Source organism: Agelaius tricolor, unplaced genomic scaffold (genome assembly GCF_023055355.1).
Source record: "Agelaius tricolor isolate 1412-34295 unplaced genomic scaffold, bAgeTri1.0.p SCAF_6, whole genome shotgun sequence".
In the NCBI taxonomy this organism is placed as follows: Eukaryota; Metazoa; Chordata; class Aves; order Passeriformes; family Icteridae; genus Agelaius; species Agelaius tricolor.
Window position 1 is genome coordinate 30,804,196 of NW_027269266.1, and position 16,577 is coordinate 30,820,772.

Here is a 16,577-nt window from a genome sequence, read left to right on the forward strand (position 1 = left end):
CTGAGATATGATAAGTGCAGCATTGTAGCCTTCTGTGAAGATTGAACCAGTACTAGTTCTTGCTTTGGTAACAGAGCTGGTGGCAAGTTTGCAGCAGATTAATGACTACCCATCTTTTAGTTTAGGAAGCATGTCAGACTGACCAGGATATCCATAGGTTGGTCTTTGGTGGGCCATTGCTCCATTCTGCCTAATGATGTGTCCAGGTGAAACAACAGAAATAGATGTTTAGCCTCCAAACACTGGAGCTTGCAGGCCTGTTTACATATTTACCTGCTCTCTAGAAATCTGACTGCTGCCCTGTGACATGTTCCTTCTGATACAGGCTTCCACACAGGCACCTTGAATAAGGTGAACCTAGCCTTGGCAAATATCTTGGTGTGGCTTTAAGGGTTTTCTGCCTTTAGTGTGGGGTTTTAATAAACACAGAAAGATAAAGTGTGTTGAGACTAAAGGAAGAACATTCTAATAGCTTGAATTTTGGATTGTTTGGTCACTGAGTCCTTTGAACTTACATATGTGAGCTGATAAAAGGTGGTCGTCTGAAGCTAAAGGGGAGAGTTGTCAATTAGCAATAGAAATGCTCTTTCAAGTTAGTCTGACAGTATGGTATCCTGTGCCTGGAAGCATGTTCAACTGATCTGTGGAAATGCATTGATAATAAGGAGACATCACTGTCTCAATTGCTGTGATTAAAAAACATCCTTCCTAACATCCTCCTTCACATTGTCCTATATCTACATGCAGAATTGGGAACAAGCTGAAGCAGCTGGCTCATCTTTCCCTCACTCACTTCAGTCATTCTATAGGTAGCTAGCAGTTTTTTAGATTTGGTACCACTTGGAAAACACTTCCAGTTTTACAGCAATAAGCAATGGCTTTAAAGCTACTAGGTTCAGTCTTGTGATGTAAGGAGGAGGAATGGAATCAGGTGTTCTAGATCATCCTGTGTTAGCAGTGAACTGGAGATGTGTTTTCGATCAAAATCAGCTTGATAGGAGATCACAGAATCCAAGCAGTGATTTCCATACAAACTAAAGGCTTGGTGTTATAGAAATAGTTTGTACTACCTGCTGGAAATGCGGTGCCAAGGATTCAGAGAGATGAAAAGAGCTCTTTCCCCTTTACTTTCCAGTCTGTCATCTTCTCACTCATTGGTAAAAGTCACAGTTCTCATGTTTGATCGTTGTGTCGTTTAAAGAGACAATAACAAAGCAATGTCCCAAGACAGTTCTTTAGAAAGGTTTTAAAAAATACTTTTTCAAGGTGACTTTCTTATTATATTTTAATAGGAAGTGTAATCACTGACAAATCCCTAGTTTGGTCTGAGTGGAATGTGGAAGCTCTCAGGCTTGACAGAAATTGGGAAGCGTATAAAAATAAGAACAGTCCATTGCCAAGAATTTGATCTAGGCTTCTATAGATGCTCTTTCTTCTTTGGAGAAGAGATTTTCATAGTGGTAGGTAAAACAAACAATTATGTGAAGGTTTTTTTATTTATTTATTTTAGTAATAATGCAACAGAAATGGAAAAGATATAACATATGTGGAGTTGAGAAAAAATTGACTGACCTTTCTTACCCCGAGTTGCACCAAGAGGGCAGGTCTTCCTCTATTGATACATCTTGCTCAGAGAAGTGACAAAAGTTTCTCTAACTTCTACTCTCAAAACCGGCTGTAATTTCATCATCTTGATATGTTGAAAGTGAGGCTTGACCAGACTTGTGTTTTCTCTTGCTGAAGAAGTAGATCCTTTGGAAAAAAAAAAAAAGTGCAGCATGAATATGCTTCTTGTATAGAAATAGGAGAAAAAAAGGAATAAAATTTACCAGCTGTACATTGAATATTGTCTTTCCAAGTGATGCCCAAAAATACTCTTGTGCATCTGAAGATAGTGAATGCATCATAAATCTCAGCTAATATTATCTAGAATTGCTCTACTTAGTTATCTGTGACCAAAATTAGAATCCTGCTAAAGCTTCTGTTATGTAGTTTTTAGAGTTCATTGGCAGCTTCTGAGTGAATTAAAAGGATGAAGAAAGGCTAAAGGAGTGAAGACTCATAAGGAGACTCTTGAGATCTTGGCCATCCTATTTTAAATTAGAATTCCAAAATGTTAGGAAGATCTCTGAATGTCTATAGCACAGGTTGCTTTTATTCAAGCTACTAATTCTTTTTTTGCAGCTAAGCTGCCATTTTGGTTTTAGTATCTACTCTGATTCTTGAACATTTGGGTATACTTAGGAAACAGAAGGGGTACTTTCTTGTGTAAACAGAAATAGGCAGTGAATAAAAAGATAGTGGAAAAATCTCGAGTCTGTATGAACCTAATGGATTAATCAAGAATTATACTGTGTGACATTTCACAGTTTGTACTTAAGGAAATATATGCAAATACCTCTTGTCAGCTTGTTTTGAGGGATCTGAACATATAAACCTCTGAATGAGTCTTTCATTTTATTCTTTTTTTTTGACATAATTCCCAAACCAACTTTAACTGATGCATTAACTTGGAAGTCACTGGGGCTGGTTACCTGCTTGCAGCTAAGTTTACACTTAAATCCTTTTCAGTAATATTTTTGCAAATTCTACTTCTCTGGAATATTGTTTAACAAACTTTTTTACAGGCAGCAGGCTGAAAGAAGGGCACAGTGAGGGACTCAGCGTTGGGAACCTGCCTCTCTTTGGCATCAATGAATAAGCATCATGTTATCTTCCGGGCAGAAGTGCCAGTCTGTGCACATGAAGACAGGTGGAGCAGGTGACAGTTCCATTTAAACACTACCCCTTCCAGCACGGTGTAAGCACCATGTGGCAGTGCTAGATTGCGTACAGAAATGACAGATGAGGTGTGGTTTCCTGGGCCATTAGGTGGAATATAGAAGACATTTCACATTTTTTTGTTTTTCCTACTGAGCTACTCCTTTTGCTGTATCTAGTTTTTCTAAGTTCATTATAATGTGTTGCCTACTTTCCAGCCATTTTTTCCCTTTTATTAGATACATTTTCAAATAATTTACTATTACATAGGTGTTCAGGACTCAACCAAAATTTTACTTTTATGTGGGTGTTGGAGAGATGACCAACTTCTCTGTGTATGGTAGGGTCTTTGGCTAAATGATTTGAACTCTGATGTTGGGGTATGTGCACAGGCCTGTGTTCTGATGGCTGGTATGATGACTGCAAAAAACCCATGAGAGATAATCTGACACTTGAGATGATCTTGAATTTGTACATTTTGGTGGTGATTAAACTCACTGAAATATATTTTCTACCCCTCCAAAAATATAATCCAACAAAAGTCTTCAGAGAATTAAAGTCAGTGAGTTTTTATAGAGGATTATTTGTAGATGATGTTGGAAGTGCTGTGTCTGTGAATATGTTTGGGATGCTGTTATGTTATGTGTGTGTCTTTATGGAATCTTGAAAGTCATAGGACATTGTGTATTGTATGGCTTTGCTGTGCTGTTAGCACAGTAGATTCAAGTAAAAATGTTCGGTGAAGCAAGAATGACTGGGATGCAATTGCAGTGATATTTCCATGCTTCAAATTTATGGTGGAGTCTTCCAACTCTGCTGCATGAAGCAGATTTGTGCTGTGCTATAAACTTATCATTTCATCAATCTTTGCATTGTTTTTCTGTATCTGTCATACAGAAAAATCTGTATCCACCTGTTCTTGGAAAGCCTCAGAACTGAGACTGATAGAATTACTATACTGATTAATTTTATTAAGTCTTGAACTTAAGGTAGTCTTCCTGATAATTTAAAATGAGAGATCTGATGTGTGCACATAAAGCACTGTGTAAGTGTTCCTTTCTCACAAAAAGATACCTGTTCAGGTTCAGGTATCTCTCTGGAACAAGAACTGCCTGCAGAGTGATGGACTTTATTTAAAGAATTAGGAAAACTGATGAACAGTGTATGTCTGGTAAAAATCCTTTAGAGGAAGGGTTCTGCAGTATCCTGCTGGTATTTGGCATGGATGAGAATGTTTTTCTGTTCATGTTTAAGATTCTGGTTGGTACACGAGACCAGGAAATTGCAGTTCTTCTTGGAGTCCTCTGTTTTAACTTGTTTGACATGCTAACATTTCATTTATTAAGCACAGGAAGATCACAGTTTTGAGCACATGTGAAATTTATGTAACTGTACAGTGAATTTCAAGTACTTAGAGTGTATATCAAAAAATTGCCATGAGACTATTTAATTTTCTACCGTTTCAGCCATAATTTAATCCTATGTTGAGCCAACATAATGCATGCCTGATTGAATCTTTATCCTTCATAGCTCTTGATGTCCATTGTTCTGGACAGAGGCATGGTAATTAATTTGTGAAAAGATTTTTTCAATGCAGAGACTTGGCTTCTTATTTGAACTACTGGCAGGAGCTGATTCAAAGCAGCCTCTCTGGTATTAAAAAACAAGTGTTGATTCCTTCTGTGTGAAAGTTGGCTTGTCTGGGTCTGAAAACTTACGCTGAGAAGTGATGTGGTATTTAAATCCTGACACTGTCTTTGGAAAAACAGAATATCTGCTGGATTTTCTGCAGCTGAGAAAGCTTCTTTCACGTTTCAAATGCTTCAGTCATTGAACACAAATTCCTTCTTACAGGATCAAATGGGATTTCTGTATGGCAGGTTAGTGTAGAGGAATACTCGGTGCCATGATTTGTGGAAAGGATATTAATGAAGATAGAAAGGTCCCTATCCAAGCAATATGGTGTTAGTACTGCTGAGGTTTGTTACAAACATTATTCTGAAGGAAGTTTGGGCCTGACGATCTGATGTTCCTAAAGGATGTCTCAATGTACAAACTAATGCCAGTGGGCTGGATCAGCAATCCATTAAGTGCTTACCAGGCTGCTGGGCCAATGTCTTTTTTAGTGTGCCACTGGATCTGTCCAGGGATGGGTGTTGGGAGTCTACCTGCATGTGGTTTACTTTATTAGATCTGTTTCTTCACGCTGTTTTTCCTTCTTCACTGGACCAAAAAGCAAGCTAAAGTCCAGCATGTGTCCTTGCAGTCCAGCAGTCTTTACAACTTTGCACACAAGTGTAGCTGACTCTTAGGATACATGTAGCTGAGGAATCGGGATCTGTTGATTTAGGGAAGTGCAAGCCTGGGCTGCTTAAAATTATCAGCTGCTCTTTGAGTGGAGACTGTCAGCCAGGTTCTGTCCTGAGTCTAGGACTTTTCTTCTCTCACACGACAAGTGGAATGTGTGCAGGTCTTCTGGGGGCTATGTTGATAGGGTTTCTGAGAAATTGAAACAGGATCAAAGTTCCATTTGGTGTTGGGCACAACTTAAAGAAAAGTATAGTGAAAAGTGAAAGAAACAGAGATAATTATTTGAAAAAATAAGTAAACAGGTTGATATTCTTTCTGCAAAGAGGAATTTATACTTCTGAAAATGCATCCCTAGACTATGTTGTTTCAGACCTTTCAAAGTCTTGAGGAGGAATGGGGCCATTTCACTTATGTGTCAAGTTTGTGGAGACAATGACTACTCCATTTATTTTTTGCTACCTTGCGTGCTGTATAACCTGTCTGCTGAGATAGGACTTGGTTTTTTTAAATAACATTCATAAGTACTGGCAACAATGTGATTTTGACCTTGTAACACCCAGAAAGTTATGTAAAAAGACATCTTAGCCCTTTCAAGTTTTCTTGGGAACTTGAAGGTAATTTCGTGTTAAAATATTCCACTATCTTAAAACTAGTTGTATCCAAAGAACCAATTTATCCATAGGAGGTTACATTGCTCTCTCTTTTATATTGTTTTTAAGCCCAGTACTCTTCAGGGAAAGAGGAATTCAGTGGGGAGTAAGATAAGCAGAAACAACCATGGATGGGACTGACTGCTCTGAGAACTCATTTGGTGTGATGAGACAGTCCTTTCAAGTGCCACACTGATGGTGGCTGGTAAAGCAATTACTCTTTTCCAGGTCAGGACCTGGACTTCATAAAACCTTCTTGGGGAAAAGCTCTAACATGGATTTATTATTTATCTATTGCAGTGAAATTCCAAGGCTGGGGACAGAGACTCATGATCCCTAACCTACCATTTCTGATTGTACATGGAGGACTTCAATAGGCTATTTTGGGAATCCTCTTCTTTTCTGTGGATGGCATTAGAAGTGGTCCTGACTGCTGCTACCCAGGTGACTGGGTCTTAAAATTTGTGCAGATCTGAGAGGTTTTATAGTCAAAACCCAACAAGTGTTGTACTAGTACTTGTTTGTACTAGTACCCTCCTCTCTTCTCCCAACTCCTTTCTCTGAGACACCTAAGAAGTGCGGAAACAAAAGAACAAAGGACTTGAGTGAAAATTAAGATAATGTGGTTTTTATTGTTTCAGCATAAAGAGGTTTGAAGAGAGTTAGCATATGAGGATGCATATGAACTGCTTTTAAGAAACAGCAATTGCAGTTTGAAGTCGAGAAAAACATTATCTCACAATTTTTTTCCCCTCTCTGTAGGCTTTCTCATGGCTCAGATGCAGTCAGAAAGCAAGTTCCATCATGGAACTTTCACAAGAGAAGCCATTATAAAAGATGATGTCATATCAGTAGAAGTTGTCGATTCAAACCTTTCAGATTTACAGCAATTTGCCTGTCTCAGAAAAGGATGAAAAGCCCTGACAGATATTATTCTTCACTGAGTTTTGCAGTGGTGTGAACTGTTCAAGAAGAAAAGTTTGGCTGTCTTTGCATTTGCCAGTACTTCTTTTGAAAACAAACAAACAAACAACCCTTCCCCCCCAGCCAAAAAAAACTAAACCAAGACATTTTAACTGAAAAATGTGCAAAATTTACTTGAAAGATCTCTGGTTTTGCTTGAGTTGGAGTGGTGGGGTACATGACTGAAAATTCAGAAGTTCTTAGCAAAACTTAATGAAATCCAACTTGGTGTTCTGAGGAAATGGAGTAGAAAATTTCAAACATGTCAGTATGCATCACATACGGTTTTGAAGACACCCTTTGGTGTTTCACTGCCTGTGCCCACCTTATACAAGACAGAACACTGTCTTCAGGGTTTACAGCAGTAACTTTAAGTTTAAAGTGAAGGTGGCAAACATTCGAAGAGAGCATTCAAAGTGGCAGTTTCCTTAAAAGCATGTAGTTCTTAATCCAAGCTGCCCCAAGACCACTAGAAATAAATTTTTCCTGATGCTATTGTGTCTAGATATTCTTAAATTGAAATTAGATTTCCCACTTTTTATTAAACATTGGCAATTGTGAATAAATCCTGGTAACATAACGTGGGGAAGTAGTCCAGGAGATAAAACACATGACTAAGGGCAGCGTGACTTACTCCATGAAGTTTTTCAGTTCCCTTCAAAATACAAGTGTCAAGCTGATCTTTTTATTCCTTTTCCAGGGTTCTTGAACACAGCCTTCTAAGGACTAAAGAAACATAACTGTTGAGGGTAATGAATAGGCAATTGTGTAAATCTTGACTGCATCGAACTGAAAGAAAGGTTTAGAGTGGAGTCTCTTCACTAGGAGTGATGGAGATGTATTTTGAGCATTCCTGAAGGTCAAGTAAGCCTTTAACATGCCATATTTTGCCTTTTCTTTATTAAAACACAAAGTTTTTAACTTTAAAACACAAGTTTTTAAAGTTTTCACTATTTAAAAAGATAAGCTGTGTTATTTAACAAACAAGTTTGAAAAAGCCATTTTCTATCCACTATATCACTACTAACATTCCAACTGTGTTATGGAAATTTTCTTTGTGGGTAAAGCTTTAGCTGTGTTCTTAAAATAAGCAAGAACTGTGTCATATGACAAAGGTAGTGAAGTAAACGGGGTTTTTTTGTTTTTCTGTTGCAAGTCACCCTGAACTAGAGCATTATTCATTTAGTGAATTGCATTTACTGCTTCCAGATAAGTTTGTTGGGCAGAAATGGGGGTGTGTGCATGAGAGAGATTAGTTTAGTGGAAGTGGGAGCATTAGAGTTTAGGGATGAACTTCAAGTGAAATTTTTGGAAAATGTATTAGGTGATCATGTAAAACTGAAAACTGAGGTCCTGGGACAGAGATAATTTAATTTAAATGTTATAAATTTTGCAGATTCACTCCTGTTTGCAGATTCACTCCTGTGCTAAATTTTTTGTCTTCAGGCTGGGATGCAGTAGAAAATTGAGTGAAATTAAGTGAATACTTCCCTATGGAAGTGTTTCATGGTGGTTCTTTTCCTTTCAATAGAAAAATGGGCTAGGTATAATAATAGTGTAATTAATATCTTTTTCGTTTTTTATTAAAGAATATGTTGACATAGTCTAAATATTTTCTAAAGTGCTTTAACCTATTTTGTGCTCCAAAAAGCTGTCATGTATTTGTTTTCTCCATATAATTTTTTGAGCAACTTTTAAATGCTTGTGTAGCATCCATAGTGGAACCTCAAAAATAATTTTATGTCTGCACTGGTACAGCTCTAATTTAAATACTCCAGTGTGTTAGTTTGGAAGGGATAATTCAATAAATACTTCACAGTACCAGAGGCTTGAAACAGTGAATGCATGAAATGTTAACATATGGGTGTGACTGGTAAAAGGGCAGAGGTGTAGTTTTTTACAGCTACATCATAATGGAGCAATCAGATTTTGAAAGTGCTGAGTTTGGATGCTTTCATTTAAAAAAGCATTCTGCTGTTATAACTCTGAGAATATATTATGACAGTGTTATTTCACTTGATATCAAAACTTCATTATAAAATTCTTATTTGTTAGAATTCCTGAGTGTCTCCTACGCTTGAAGCTGTAAAAGGAAGTAGTGTTAAAAGCAACAGTAGTATCTGGATGATATGTGGTTTCTGGTACATTTCCTTGTCTAAGCATTTTCACTAAAGCAAAAAGTGCCAAAACACAAAAACAAAGTGCCAAAAACTAATTTGAAGCCTGGAGTAATAGCAGTGGGACAAAATATATATATGTGAAGTATTTTCACTGAAGAAAGAGGACTTTTTGTTCAGTTACAGTTTTTAATTTTGGAGGAGAGTGATGTTTAAAGTGTACCTTTGTACTGTTTTGTGACAGACCAGTAGGTTGAGCTGACAGTATGATGTAACTGTAAGAAGGTCAAAATAGATCTCATTATCTCTCCCTATCACTAGAGAGGGAAGTATTAATGGTGTCATGCAAGGCACTCACGAGACTCTTGTCCAATAATGGAAACTGAGACATTGTGCTTTCTAGATGTTAAAAACATTGGATTAAGAACAGGGAGCAGAAACAATTGTTTAATCTAGATTTTCTATTAACCAAGATTAAGGAAATGCCCAGATATCTGAAGTGTGGATTGTTTTTAATGATATCCTCCTGATACTCTGTTGAGTGATCAGGTGCTTTCAGACACAAGGATGCAGACACCCCTGGGATGCAAACTGCAGTGAAACTAACATCATCTCTGGTAATAAGATGCATCACAGATCTCTGGAGGTGCAGTGTTGTTACTTTGCTACACAGTGGAGTATCTAATTTTGTTTATTTGAAGTACCTTGTCTTTTTTGCAGACGTGCACAAAGCACGCTACAGAATAGCTCTGTAACTAATGTTCTGAACCGTTTCATTTACACTGACAATAGAGTACGTTACAAGCCTTGTGAATTTTACCTTTCTTTGAAAAAATGCCTATCCAGTGTTCCTAGATGAAAGTGCAAATGGCTGGAAAAAGATGCTTGATGGCCAAGCTTGGGCCATTTGCTCCTGGGGTTCCTGGTCTCAGAAGTGGGACACAACATGCAGCTTGCCTTATCCACTATGACAGTGTTGATTGGAGACCAGCAACAAGATGAAAGCATGTTTTTGGAGTGGAAGTCTGCTATCCCTTTGGAAGGGTGTTCATTATTTTCTCTTCAGGTCTAATTTTTTTACTTGTGTGAAGAAGAGATTTAATTGAGGAAGAAATCTTAATTGATTTCCAGCTGTCCTTAGGCTGAATTTGTGAATAGGATAAAGCAATAGATGGTTCTGCATGGCTTTTCATCAAGTGTTTCACCAAGAAAAGTGGTACAGTAAACTGATTCTTACATTTGTTTGGGTTTGTTTGTTTGTTTGTTACACATGACTTCTTCCTTGCTATATAACTGTCTTCTTTACTTATATTAGCATTTTTGCAGTCCTGCTTTCTTCAGGCTCTGTAGTACTGCAACAAATAAATAATACTGAGTACTGTGGCAGAAATGCAGATACAAAGCTTTTGATTCATTTGGAAGAGTGCGCATTAGAGAAAGCAATACTTCAAAAGGTGTACTTAGGTTGTTGTATCTCTTTTGCTGACATTTTAGACTTCATAAAAACTGGCATTAATTACCAGAGGTCTGCAGAGAATGCAGGTTTCTTCATCCAGCTACTGTTTGCAAAATACCGGGGAGAATGATGGATGTGTGCAATAAGCTCAGCCTCTTGTATAACTTGAGTGTAGTGCAGGATGCATTCTGAAACTTTGTTGAATTTCTCCTGTAACTTTTGACTACAAAGTAGAATCTTAGACTGCTGATCCACTGAATGTTTTGCCTTCATTTAAAAATCTGTTCAAATATATTTCTCCAGTACCTGAACTACTAAGGTAGTTGAAGAACTAAGGGTAGTACAGTCTTCACCAAAATTGAAAATTCTCCTGGGGCATGTCCTAGTACTCATTTAACGTACAGTACTCTTTGCATGACATCAGTGTATACTTTCCTAATATCCGTAGAGAAAAAGTAAAAACACACAAATAAAATTTTAAATTCAACCTTTTAAAAAACTTTTAGTTGACTTGCTCGTACATGCTCTGCTTTGTGCTGTATGGTGCTTAAAGATTTTTTTTTTCTGTATTCTTGTCTGTTGTGTGCGTGTGTGTCCTTCCTCAGTTAATAATTTCTGTGCCTGAAGCTTGCATCATTCTTCTTCTAATTAAAAAAGGTCAGAAAACTTGATAATACCTAACACTTACATAGGCTTATCTTCAAAGCATCAAGCTTAGTTAGCATGAAGTTAATTGCCTTTGTACTTTATGAAATATTTTTCTTGGCAATCCTTTAAGAAAGAGAAGTCTGACATAATTTCCTTAAAACTAGATTTTAGTGTATCTATCCTCAATGTCTTGTTGTTGGTCATGATATATGTATTTTAAATAAGACTTAAGCTTTTTAATCTGCTAGTTTTGGAGTTTTGATGTTTTGTTCCCTTTTTATCTTTGCTGAGATTACTTTTAAATAGTGCTTTTATTTTTTCCAAAGATGCAGCTGTGAGGTCCATCTGTTCATCAGAAAATTTGTGCTTCGTCTTTTTTTAGACAATCTTCGCAGCCTGAAAGAAGTATGTCTGCAGTGTTCAAGCTGGGAAAGGATTGTTGGCTCTTCCCTATAGCTTTTGTGACCTTCACAGTCATGAAACATGGGCATGAAAGATATAGTTGAGCCAGGTTTGATAAGGGTAGGGACTGCTTGAGCCTCTATTTATAGGTATGTTAAAATAGTTTCATCTTGGCTTGGCAGTAGACTTGGAGAAAATGAAGTAAAAAAAATTAATAAACTTTTCTAAGCACTTACGTTATTTCTTTTCAATGTGCAGAAATTTAGTGGGCAGAATTTGAATATCCAGAGAAACATTCATTCTTATCAATTAGACTTCTCCTTCTTCCTTTAAAAATTCATTGCCGTATGTGATTCTGCAGTCAGTAAAGTGTTCATGCTGCAGACAACAGCTTTCTTCATTAATCAATCTTTCTGTGTTTTTAGAGGAGATCTGCTGTGTTTGCAGCCTGAGGAAGGGGTCCCGTTTAGGAGAGGTGCCTGAGTGATGTTACAATGGAACGCTGCCCAGGAATGTCTGAGTTCAGGTGGCTGTCTAGGGCTGGCCCAGCGCTCCCTGCTTGGCAGTGTCTGTCAGATAGAGGTGCAAGGTGTGTGACTGGGTGTTTGAAGGACTGTCATTGCACCCTGCTGCAGTCAGCAGTGGCTGTGGAGCAGTGCCTGATTTGCAGAGGAGCCTGGGGTGGAACTGCAGAGCTCCACCACTCCTGTAGCGCTCGCTGCTCTGGAGCTGCTGCTGAGAGTGATCCTGCTCAGTGCATGCAGCTGCTGGCTGGGAAAACACAAACATAATGTTGTATGTGCTCACTGCATAGTGCTTCCCCAGAGACTTCTATCTGAAAATATGGCTTCTGAAATGTACTCTAGCAGTAGTAAGACAGCTTTGTCAGCCTTTCATATCTTCTTGGTCAATAGCCTGTTTGTGAATGAACTTGTGAAATATTCTCAGAATGTTAACTTGTTCATAGGTACTCCTTTTCTGTGTTCTAGACTGCCAAAAATGCTATAATTTGTGAGTGGGGAGAGAAGTGGCCGAGACAAAATAACTTTGTTTTTTCTTTTGCCTTTTATTTAAGCATAATGATCATTATTTAAAAACCTTAGACAGAAATGGGAAAAAAATTACAGAGTTGTCACTGGTTAAGGGCTGGCAAAGTTAAAAATTAATCTTTTGTCTGAGCTTATTGTGTGGCTTGTGAAACTTCAATATATCCCTCTTGAAAAGGTTTTAAATTACACAAGAAACTATTTCTGAAGTTTATGTATGTGACAAGATTTTAATCTAACTTTCTAGACTTTGTGTGGAGTACCTGCCTCTCCAGTAGTCCTTGAGGTATTTATTATAACTTTCTATCCAGATGAGTAGGCCATGTGGAAATAAATCTGCATGTTTATTTAAATATATTATACATAATTTTCTTTTCATTCCTGTTATTTTGTAAGCTTGGAGACTAATAAAATGAAGCTGAGCTAAAAAAAATTGTGCAAAATATTCATTCTGAAAAGCTTTAATTTTCCCCAGTGAGTGACACATTTGTCTTCTGTCTGCAAATCTGGAAAATTTATTTAAATGTATGCTTCCTCTTTCCTCTACATAGAATTAATGCAGTCAAGAATTAGGCACTGAAAGAAAGAATAAAAATCAAATTTGGTAGAAGGATCACAGCTGAGAGCTTGGTGAAAACTTGCCTCTTTCTTACAATTACAAGAAGAAAGGAGTTATCAGGGTATCTTTTACATCTGTTTGATCTGAACTTACTATTGTAAGGTACGATGTGTAGATTAAACCTTTGAAACATCCTTTGGTTGTCTGAAGAACTCTGTGGGAATTAGGAGGATTTAATTCTGGTTAGTAAATTTTGCATTAGGAAGTGGGATTTCTGTATTCCCACGCCTCAGGATGCATGATGTTTGCCACAGAGATCAATTAACATCTCTTTGCCCCCTTTCCCTTTTTGAAATGGGGTTCAAATGACAAACTAGTTTGCCTGAATGTGGGGTCATATGTATAGTAGGAATAAATTGCTCAGTGCATGTACACAGCAGACCAGAATGTTCCTGCTGAGTCTTGCTTGAGGCTTTAAACTTGCTGCGGTTATGAAGATGTTCTTTGAAAATTGACTGTGGAAATTAATTCTGTGTGTATTCCCTGTCACGAAAGCCGGGGGCTGGAGTTGTAATCTCATTTTTCTTAGGAGTCCCAGCTCAGACTCAGTTCTGTTGTCACCCTTTCCTAAGAATCCCTGTATTTCAGCACCTCGCCTCAACTGAGAGTTGTTTCTGCCACCCAGTTCCTCCTGGCGTGTCTGGAGGCTGTCATCAGTGGGTTTCTTGTAATACATGTGTGTTCCTCGTTGGTTTTGTTAACCATTGTAGTCAGCCATGCCTGTCTCATGGTGTCCTCACTAAAACAAATCCTTATGTGTTGTGATGAGTTTAACATTTTCCCCAGACGGGCCATTGAATATAGAAACAGTCTTGTCTTCAGAGAGAGGGAGGTGAATGGTAGAGCTCTCAAAGTCACTAGAGTCTTATTATTTTCCTGTAAAAATGGGACAAGAGAGGGAAGAGATACCCAATTAGTTTTCCACTGGAAAAGCACACATTTTCTCTTTATTGTACACCAAAGTACACAATAATAATAAGGACTTCTGACAACCTGGTTTATGCAGTTTGTTCATGTAGTCCTTAGTTCTTCAGTATGCCTGACTTGAATGTAAGTTCTACAGCGCTTTCTACCCCCCAGTAAGTTCTATCAACATTTCAAGGGCAGATTCACCTCAAAAGAGATGTGAACCTCAAAAGGCAATTCTTGATGGGATATTTAGATTTGGTAGTCTCAAAACTCCTCAGTTCCATCTGTTTCTTGCTTGGTAGGAGCTGATCTTTTAAGTAAAACTTTCCTACCTAAGTACTTTCATCTTCTGCTTTCATTCCTCCTGCTCAGGAATAAGAGAAGATGATTTCTCAAAAGTGCTAAGGTGGCTTTATCCCTGAAAAGAAAAAAGTGAAATTGTTTAAATGAGTGCTACTTGAAATTCCACGTGAATCTACATTATTCTGAAAGATCATTATAATTAAGCCTGGAAACAAAGTATCTCCTGTTGTTTGTTGTCTAATAGACCCTAGAAATGAGTAAATGAAAGCCTCTTGAATAGATACAGCAGAAACGGTTCCATAATACATTTCCCAAAGTGTCTTCCCCTCCTCCCACCTCTGGCCTTAGTCTTTAGATAAATCAAATTTTTTTGAAGTACATGTATGAATATCTAAGGCATACGTAGTCAGTATATTGCTTAGACTTTCAAAGCTATTTTCACATGTGAACAAATACCAGCTTTTCACATTAAACAGGAACTATATTTGAAAGTGGCTCATGACTTGTATAATACACATAAAACACTGAGATTAAAATGCTTTGTCTAGTCCATCAAAAAAAGTATCCATATATTTGTGGTCTATTCTTTTTGAATAAACCAGCAGACATAATTCCTGTTGGAATATGCACTTGATATTTTTTTTGGACAAATAACATTCGATCATGTTCTGAATATTTTGCCAGGTGAGTGTAAAGCAGTGAAACATGGTGAGGCATATAAATGCTCCTCTGCCTACCCTGTGCTAGGTAACAGGTGCAAAGACTGTCGAAGCTTAACCTTTCTCTCAGTCTAAAATTTTTGTGCTTAACATTGTAACTGATTAAAACACAGGGATACTTGAAGGTATTATTTTTTATTCAACTACTTAGAAAAATTTTCCCTTTAAGATGGGGAACTATCTACACTGAGGCAATGTTGAGCCTCATACTGTGTTTAAACATAAACAATACAGCATGGGTAAAGGTGCCTTATCCTGCATTTTTGGTTTGCTTTCTAATATTAAGACAACACTATTTATAGCTAAGAAACTCTTGCTGTGATGGCTGTGCCATGAGACAACCAACACACGACTGTAGGAAGCTGTTTCTGAGAACAGCTGGTTTTGGTTTTGATGACCTGGAATGCAAGTCTGCCTTTGTGAATATTTTGATCTCTGCATGTTGATAAAGCTGGTTGCTGTTTTCTAAAAATGCTGAAATATACTTAAGTAGTTCTGATGCTAGATGTTTGTGGAACCTTTATTGAATAAAATATTAATTTGAAAACACCCTGACTACTTGCATGAAGACATTTTTCTGAAGCTTAACATTGCTCTTAACATTTTCTTTTTGATGATAAAGGGACTATTAGGGACTATTTTTTTAAATTTGATCTAAAGCAGAATTCTGAAAGGCTTAAGTAAGAAACAGGATAATGTCATGGAGATAATATGACCAAAGATGCTGGAATTGCAGCTGGTAGTTGAGATGCATACTTTGACTTCAAGGAAGCTTTGCATTTTCTCCGATTATTTGTAGGAGAAAAAGTGCTAACCTGAAATTCCTTAGAAAAGAATTTGCATAACTGTTAAAAATGTAAAGAAAGCTTCTTATTCTAACACTTGCATTATTATGCAGCACCTATGACATAAATTGGCCAGAAACATCTGCCCACTTCTGCAGATAGTACAGCTTGCATGACTACTTTAAAAGTCACGAGTCTGAAACTGGGAATTGAGAAAATGTGAAGAAGGCAGTTTCATCTGCAGCTGAACTAGTCAGGATGTAGGACCTACCTAGTCTGGGGAAGTTGTGGACTGTTTGCATGGTAATTTTGTGACTTTATATAATGTGTGGTTGCTGACAGGACTTTGTCTGTTACAAAATAGAAATAATGCTGCTTCAAAATCTGAAAACATAAAGTGTTATTTTCCCTCCTACTCATGGTTTCACAGAAAATTCACTTTTTTTTGAAACTAAAAGTGTGGTTAAAACATTTAACATAATACAGGTCTTTTGACATGCACTGCTGTAGTTAAAATGTTGCATGTGAGTTGATTTGCTTGTTAAAAAGTCAGTTCCACTCAACAGAAAGAATGGCCTGAAATTTTTTTCTTCTGATGGAATTTTCTAGGAAGAATTAGAATCAGAAAGTAGGTGTTGAGAAATGCAGTTTGTTCTGTTACTGTGCAGTTTCATAATAGCTTTCATTATAAAGCAGTGAGGAAATTTAAAGGTTAATTCCTGTGTGGGAGAAGGGGCATATAGGCTTTTCTAATTTTCTTGATATATAGTACTCTGCAACATGCAGAGCATTGCAGAACACAGTGGTTATTCCAAGGCTTCTGGGCTTGTTGGGGATCTCAGCTGGAGATTTTGTTAGTACACCTGTGCGTGTGTCTATTTGAGCATGCA

The 16,577-nt window shown here is 37.4% G+C and overlaps 1 protein-coding gene across 2 annotated transcripts in view; it reads left to right on the forward strand.

The window, feature by feature from the left end:
• Window positions 1-16,577, forward strand: part of PALS2 (protein associated with LIN7 2, MAGUK p55 family member) — a 59,563-nt gene that overhangs the window by 10,413 nt on the left and 32,573 nt on the right. The window lies entirely within an intron of this gene.